The sequence below is a fragment of the Rhinichthys klamathensis genome, unplaced genomic scaffold (assembly GCF_029890125.1).
Source record: "Rhinichthys klamathensis goyatoka isolate OS25496 unplaced genomic scaffold, OSU_Roscu_1.1 h1tg000036l_1, whole genome shotgun sequence".
Lineage (NCBI taxonomy): Eukaryota > Metazoa > Chordata > Actinopteri > Cypriniformes > Leuciscidae > Rhinichthys > Rhinichthys klamathensis.
Genome location: NW_026606584.1, coordinates 10,336,797 through 10,345,892, shown reverse-complemented (window position 1 = coordinate 10,345,892; position 9,096 = coordinate 10,336,797).

Genomic DNA, 9,096 nt, shown 5'->3' with positions numbered 1-9,096 from the left:
TATTACACTAAATGTACGGAATGTGGTGCATGATACAACCTTAAAGATACAACACATACACCTGTTAATCACATTAGAAGCTCAGATATGCAAGCAAGCTACATTCAGGAATGAAATAAAGACGTCATGGTTCTAAACACTTCAAGTGGAGATGCTGCAAGCACATGAACAGTGTTGTTTGTCTGTTTGCTTTGGCTCCAGTTCTTATATTAAAGATTCTCTGGCATTACGATATGTGCATTTTAAAGGCCAGCCATGACTTCACCTCAGCAGTTTTACAAGCCTATGGTTACACCTACATGTTTGTCTATTGGAAGCTATGTAGTGGAACATTTTCTTGCTGACTTTCAGGTCATGTTTGATACTTCTGCCTCTGGGGGCACATGGCTTCAACTGATGCAATAGCTTAGGAGAACATGCAATTGGTTGGAACATTCATGACATCTCTATCTCATTGCTCAACAAAGCATGTTTCATGCAAACTGTTCTTAGTAACCATGATTAATAATGGTTGATGGAATATGCTGCTGTCAAAGGGATAATTCAGCCAAAAATGTATTTACTCTCATGTCTTTTCAAACATCTATGCAGTTTTTTTTCTGTGGAATTCAAAAACTGTAAAAAATTTCTCTCTGTGAGTGTGTGTGTGTGTGTGTGTCTCTGTGAGTAAGATATTCAACACAGGATCAAGATATTCAACACAGGATCAACCAGGCTGCATCTTCATTCGGGAGACTGAGGAAAAGAGTGTTCAGCAATACTAATTTACATCTACACACAAAGATTGCTGTTAATCGAGCAATCTGCCTCATCACCCTCCTGTATGGTTGTGAAGCATGAACCATCTATGCTCGACATCTGAAAACGCAGGAATCTTTCCACATTAGATGCCTGCAGCTAGGGATGCACGATATAGGATTTTGGCCGATATGCCGATATTTTCAGACTAATTTTGCCCGATGCCGATACGATACCGATATATTTGTGTGTTTTTTTAAGTGCAAAAAAAAGCTTATTAAAGCTTCTATTAAAGTTCTCAGTCAAGAGCAGTGAGTGATTTCCTCTTTGTGTTTTGTTGTTTTATTAACATTAACGAGATAGTTCTCCCCAAAATTTAAATTGTCATCATTTACTCTCTCAAGTTTCTTTCTTCTGTTGAAATTATAAAAGTTATTTGGAAGAATGTGGCTAACCAAACAGTTGCTGTACTTCAGTGACTTCCATAGTATATTTAAGCACAAGAAAGAAATGAATACAGGTTTGGAACAACATTAGAGTGAGTAAATAATGACAGAATTTTTTATTTCTGGGTGCAGTATCTCTTTAAGGACAAGCGGCAGCATATTATACTGTCTCTTAAGAACTGCACGCATTTGACAAGCAGATTTTCTCTGTTTGCTTTCACTTTAGACATAACCAACTTTGTTTATGTAAACCGTGTGTGTATTTGACAGTATCAGCGCAATAAGACTCGAAAGATTAGTCCAGTATGCAGCCTATGTGACAGGCTTTTAGTTCCTGTGAGAGTCGGGTGTAACGCGCTCAAAAAAGCGGATGTTATGGTGCGTTCACGTGCTATGGTAATTATGGTAAATACCAAAAGCCGACATGGAAAATGCACATGAACACCCCCTCATGTGGTATTTTCCACTGGGCAACTCGTAGAATATTTTGATGCACGAGTTGCCGAGATGAGATTACCTTTGACCTTTTCAAAATGACTGAGAGCAACGCAAGAGTTGTGAATGGTAAAAATATGTACTATTCATGATCTAGAAAATATACAGCATATATTATTTACGTTTGAGTTTTGATAAATCATTTTCTTGCTGTAGCAGATGACTTAAGCAATCTAAAATAGTTTTAGCTAAATAACAGGTCTGGATCTCCATCTTTTTACCACATTACGACAACAAAAGCACTTGAACGCAACACACTGGTAAATACCAGTTCACAAGTGGAAAATATCATATTTTCCATAGCACGTGAACGCACCATTAGAACAGCGCATCAGCACGTGAATGATATGTTTACCTAGCAAGACTTTGACGCACATGCAAATAATAAACTTTTGTGAATTGCGGTGTCCCGTGACCGTGAGTGTAACTCTACCTCTGCGTTTACATGTGATGTGATGTGAATGTACGTCGCGTTGTACAGTATGTTGAGATGAAGGCGCCAGAATTGAACTGATAGAATGCACGATACTATGATTTTTCTTCAAAAGCAGATCGTGGAGACATTTTAATCGTCCACGATCAAAAACCGTGAGACGCGCACCCCTAGTTGGAAGTTTAAGTTGCTGGCGCTCATGCTTCGTTCGCGTCACGTGCGCATAGGAAACACGCCACCCTATCGGCAAGGCTCATCGGCAGAAATATTCATATCGGCCGATGCCGATGATGGTCATTTTAAGCTTTTATCGGCCGATACCGATGTTGTCCCGATATCATCGTGCATCCCTACCTGCAGCGCATCCTCAAAGTGACATGGCAAGATCCTAGTGCCACATATTGAGATCCTGAAGAAAAAAAAACTGTTGAGTATAGAAGCAACCTTAATGCTCTACCAACTTAGATGGCTTGGTCATGTTGTGTGTGAGAATGCCGCCAAGTCGCCTTCCACGTAAGATAATGTACTTTATCTAAAAGGCTTTCTTAAGAAGTGTGTGATAAAGCCCACTGTGCAGTGAATCGCAAGCTCTGGTAGCAACTTTGTCAGAATGTAGTACAAAGTTATGAAGACAGGAGAACTGAACATCGCCTGACTAAAAGACACCAGAGAAACCAGGCCATGCTTGTTTCTGCCCCCTTAAGACAATCAGGAGAAACTTTTATATGCCCTGTCTGGAAAAGACAGTGTGCATCACACATCGGACTATACAGTGATCAAAGAACCCACAAATTATAGGAGAAGTCATCATCGGATGACGATGGACTACCCAGAAGAAGAAGAAGAAGAAGTGTGTGTGTGTGTGTGTGTGTTTGTGTGTTTTTAGAATGGAACTCAATGAGGAGTAGTGATGTTTTGGACCCCAGTGGGATTCATTGTACGAGCAAGAACATTCTCTAGATTAGAATATCTTCTTTTGTGTTCTGCAGAAGAAATAATGTCATAAAGGTTTTGAAACGACATGATGGGGAGAAAATGAAGACAGAATTTTCATTTTTGGGTGAACTATCCCTTTACTACAACAGAATAATGGTACAATAATTAAAATAAAATATTAATTAAAAAACTATTTCACACTTAATGTGTAAATCTGAGAAGATTATGTGTGTTTTGTGGACTACTAGAGTGCATTGTGGATACCTTTAGCAAGTTTCTGTGTATGTATGCATGCACTGAGTGTGTTATTTTGGAAGTGCTTGATGGAAAATGTTAGTGTTCTTGTTATTTAAAGAAGTGGATTGAACCACTAGTCACCTGGTGCCATGAATTACAACTGAAACAGCCTCTTCAATCTGGATCAGGGCCATTACGGTCTCGTGCAAAAGAATGAAAGAGATTAATACCATAACAGGCCTGCTGGGCTACAAATGCTAGTTTTAAAGGGGTCATATTATTCCCTTTTACGAAGTCTTGATTTTGAGGTGATTGATTGGGGTGTACTAGAATATGTTTTCATGCTTGATTGTTCAGAGAACGCATTATTTTTCACATATTTTACATTATTACAGCACCTCTCTCCCCAGTCTGGCTCAAACACGCCGATTTCGATGAAGCCCCTCCTTCCGAAATACGAAATGTGCTGTGATTGGTTAGCTGGCCCAGTGTGTTGTGATGGGCAGCGCTAAACAAGTGTTCCGGAAATGTCCCTCCCCAGTCCCCTCAAAACTGCAGTTCTTCTCTAGTGTAAATATTAAAGTTATTTCAAACCAATTCAAGCCTGATTCAGATCCTGACAATGTTAATGAACAAGAGGATCGTGCAGAACGGATTTCATGCACAGACTTTGCAAGCACTGATTTCACAGGATGTTTCAGAGTGGTATGTTTTTTATAATTTTCTTATACATTATAGATACAATGTTATCCACCATTTAATTGTGATATTTGTCATAAAACTAAGGTAATACAAACAGTAATCGATCACAAAACCATGTTTCATTTTCCTAAGGAGCGGCGAACCGTCTTACAAAAGCAACAGAAAACAAGCTGTTCTCCATAAAATGTGAAGCGCACAGATAAATAGTGGGGTTATAATGTTCAGGAACGGTGTTTAAAATAAATTTTAACCAAGTTCGTCAGCCTTAGGAAGGTCAAGCAAATGATTTTTGAAAACGTTGTGGAAAAAACAGTCTCTTTAACATAGCAACAACACGGTCTTCTCTAATGCAGCTCAACCAGGCCTCGTTCCCTTTTTAGCGTATTCCGTGGGCCCGATTATTTAAATGAGTAATAATGTGACTTCATAAGATCTGGAAAAATGTTGTAGTCTAAAACGAGCCGTTCTTTGTAGTAGTTGAAAAAGGGATTCTGTAAAATGAAATATCTCCCTTTGGAGTGGACTTTGTGCATAGTAACCTTGCAAATCTTTTTTTATGCTCAAACAGCAACATTACACTAGCCTGGTTAAAACCAGACCATTCTCAGTTGTAACTGAGTTATGGTCTGGCAAAGTGTCACAGACAAATCATTTCCAGAGGGGCATCACCAAGGGACGTCGCGGATAGACCTAAAACCAATCAGAGCGATGAAGGAGATGACGTATGCAGAGCGGCGGAGAATCTCCGAATGTTGTTCTTTGCTCGGTTTTGAACGAAAAGGAAACGTTCAAATCGCTTAAAACAGACGCGATAGCTGATTCGAACGAGTGATGTTCGACGGCGGCATCCATCTTTGTAATGTAGGCTACAAAATCTGCTTCAAAATCCCAGCGCTGTCGTCATCGTGTAAAGCCCGCCCCAACGTTTCTGATTGGTGCCTCGATTTCGACGGATTGGAAATGGGCTTGAATGAGCTCTTTGCCAGACTAACTTTCAGAGCAAATCTAAATTTGCCGGAAGTTGTCTGGGTTTTCCCAGGCTAACATTACACACTAACTAAAGCTGAAAAAGTGAAAAAGCATAATAGGACCCCTTTAAAGTATTACTTTGAGTGAAAGCCAAAGGAACACTAAAAAGAGCTACTTACAAAGTCTTAATAGTATAATACCCTACCTGAAGGTGGGAGGTTTTGGGGGTCTGTTGTAAAACTGAGTTTCAAAATACAATTTAATATTATTATTTTTTTTTACAGATTACGCTTTTTTTAAAGTGTCATTGTTACAGAGTAATAACAAATAAGTACTAAGTAACTATATAGGATTAAGGTTAGATTTTGGTTTAGGCTGGGTAAATTGCGTATAATTATTAGGGCTGTTTTCGACTAAGGATTTTCATAGTCGAATCTGATTCGTTAGATTTTGCCATAGTCGACTGATAGTCGAGCCTTTTTTTTTTTTTTTTTTAGATAGCAGCTAGACGTTCGGTTGAATAACTGTTCGTCTGTTATAGGACAACTCGCTCTACGTTTATTTAAAATGAACAGCAAGACAACTAGAAGTGAATGTGCTTTCCATTAAATGAATCCTTAACACACACAAAAAAAAACGTTGCAATGAACGTGCTTTGTTTTAAATAAATCACACACAGTAAATAAAACCTTAACAACAAAACTTTGCAATGAACTTTGCAATTTAGACGCGCAAACTGCGTGCCGGTGCGGTGAGACGTAGCCTACATGCTCGGGCAGATTCGGCTTGAAGTCGTTCATCCTCGGATGCGGCGTCGCGCGCGCTGTTACAAAAAAAGCTGTGCACACACCCAAGCGAAATGGGGTCTTGCCGGGCTTGCGCACCCAACGCGTCATTTTTTTGCCGTCCGCACCTTCGCGCTCGTGCGGACGCGTCGAGTATAAACAAGGCTTTACTCCGTGTCAGCGCGCGCTCTGATCGGTAAAGGTGCACAGACCTCTCCCGAATCATCTCCAGCAGTAGCAGCCTCCGATCGCACCACTAACGCCGCCTTTCCACTGCACACGACATTCGCATTCGATTGTCGCATTTCGCCCCCTAGTGTCAGTCGCACGGAACTTTGAAATTGGTCGTGAAGCAACCGTTACCCTCGGCCATTCACAACTATTTTTTACAGTCTATGATTCACAATGGTAAAATTAATGATGAATGTAATGAATGCACTGCATGCATGAATATATCCACACAAAACAAATGACCCTCAATACATCTACAATAAAAACAATAGATTTTACAGAGCTAATCAATATAAATATTGATTTAATAATTATAAAATATTTTCTTCTGCCAAAATTATTAATAACCGACATTTTACAGAAATAGCGTTTACAGAATAACATTAAAGAGTTGAAATATTGGTAATTCTAGCCTCACGCTCATAGAATACATCACATCCGGTCGGCCGGTCGCATACGGTCTAGCCGCAGAAGTTCAGATATTTCAACGGATCCAAAGCTCAAATCGGATACGAATTTTCCGCATACGCATATGATCGGAACTCCCCGCAGCTCCCGTGCGACTCTCCATTGGAAATGAATGACTTCCGGTCCAACGGCTGTCGTTTGTCGTGTGCAGTGGAAAGGCGGCTTAACTCCGCCTCCGTTTCCCTCGTAAGATGATATTAGTATTTAAACATTCTCTATGATAAAAAATGTTTGTAAAAAATATTTTAATAGCACGGTTTTGGCGGTTATAGAGTTCTAATGACGGTGTTCACCTATAAGCGTCGGTCTCACGGTTTTATAACGTCACACCCCTCATAACACTTGCCTACTATTCGACTATGAGGTTAGTCGAATCAGACCTCTCCGAATCGAATCGTCGAATCCTCGACTATTAGAAGTCAGCCCTAATAATTATGCACAATTTTCTGTTATTATTATACAAGTAAGTTAACGTATAACAACAACACTGTAAAATAAAGCGTTAGGCTACCATTGTAACTAACTTGTAAAAAATACTCATTACAAATGTTATAGAATAAGAGTAAATACATTGAAAATCGTGCTTGCGCCATCTATTGGGTTGTAAAGGTAATATCCACAAGTTTCCTACGTCCCATGAGGCATTGCGTCAAAAGTGGGCGCGACTTCCGGTTCGAAGTAAACAAGCCGGAGTTGACATTCATTCATTCATTAGTTGACCGTCATTCAAGATTTAGCGATCCAAACTTAATGATGTGGGAAAACAACCTCAACGAAATTAAAAGGGGTGATATAACAGTACCTTTACCATCCGCGGTAGATGGTTGGGAGGATGACGTGAAGAAGTGGCCTCGTATCACGTATGGTAACATTTTTAGCTATTTTGTAGATTCAGTAGCCTGTGATGGTAAGGCGATGAGCAACCTGAAAAGCTCGAAAAATACCTAACCTCTTCGCTATGTAACACAAAATACCGTTGATTTACTACTTCCGTCACCTAACCGGAAGTTTCACCCACGTTCTATTTTACAGTAGCGCCCCCCGGAAACAGGTGGATATTATAAATGTACTCACCCCTTTAGGCCATCCAAGATGTAGGTGTATTTTTTCTTCAGTAGATTTGTAAAGATGTTTTGCTAAACAGTGGTCCTTGGTAATTCATGTTGCAAGTACCGTCACTTTAGGAGTAAAAAAAAAAAACATATACAGGCAAAATAAAATTAAAACATGTGGCTCCTGACGATACATTGAGGTCTTATGTAGCGAACCGATCGGTTTGTTGAAGAAACTGAACATTATTTACAACATTATTACCTGTAATCCACAGCCTCGGCAAAACGTCCTGAACACAATCATGGCAGTCTTGAGCACGAGCTTCCTGTCGCATAATGACGTGGAGGGGCGTAGAATTTAGTAGGGACGTGTCCCTACCAATATCCAGTGACACCGATTTAAATATATTAATACATTGATGTCCCCGTCCCCACCAATTTCAAAATCAAACCTACGCCATGTGAGCTGATGCTGTGTTTGTTTGCAACAGAGAGGGGGGATGCGCGTGTTGTATATTGTTCATCAGAGTGGTACTTACTCGTGCTTTTCCTGGATGCCGCAACCTATATAAAAATTAAGATTACGTTCGCTTGCGCGATCTCAATCGGGAAGGTTGACTTTTCACACATTCCTAACGTTTGAGCTCCAGCAGGAGTTCAAACAACAAATTAAAAATGTCATCATCACCCTCCTTATGTTCCAACCCTGTATGAACTGCAGAACGTCGGGGGTCTAAACAACAGTAAACCCCACAGACAATAACTGGACAAAAAACACTTGAGATTTCTTTCAAATATTTTGTTTTCCACAGAAAAAAAAGTACATAGTTACAGATGACGACAGAATTTTTGTCTTTAGGTTTGAAGCAAGTCTCACTTTACTGGGGTTTTATGGCTGAGTTCCATATGATCATGGATCAGACTTTTTGACCATGGTCAAAAAGTCTGATGAATATCATGCAAAAAGTAATTTAAAAAAAAGTATTACATTCTGAAAGTTTTGACCTTTTAAAGTAAAAGTTTCAAAACAAAATGATCAGATACATTCTTGGCTTCTGTTCCAGTCAAGCAAGTCAAGTGTTGATTAATCTCAGTTCGCCCTTGACTTTGTCCAGGGCCTCAAGATTCATAAGATCCATGCAAATAAAAAAAATGCTTTTCCTCTGCAAGCAAAAGAGTAAACTTCCACACTGCCAAATTCCTCAGCGCTGTTTGTTGAGCTTTGCAGGCCTGGTAACCAAGGTTATGGAATTCCGATCGCAAAACTGCTGGACCGGAGCCCGCCAAAACATATTTCCAGCACTTGGTAAGCTAAGGAAGGGAAGAAGGAGAGAGAGAGAGAGAGAGAGAGAGAGAGAGAGAGAGAGAGAGAGAGAGAGAGAGAGAGAGAGAGAGAGAGAGAGAGAGAGAGAGAGAGAGAGAGAGAGAGAGAGAGAGAGAGAGAGTGAGAGAGAGAGTGAGAGAGTGAGAGAGTGAGAGAGAGAGTGAGAGAGAGTGAGAGAGAGTGAGAGAGAGAGTGAGAGAGAGTGAGACATTCCAAAGCAAATTAGATTTTAGGATATTCCTATTCCCCCCATTTTTTAAAGTGAGGGAGCACGTCTCCC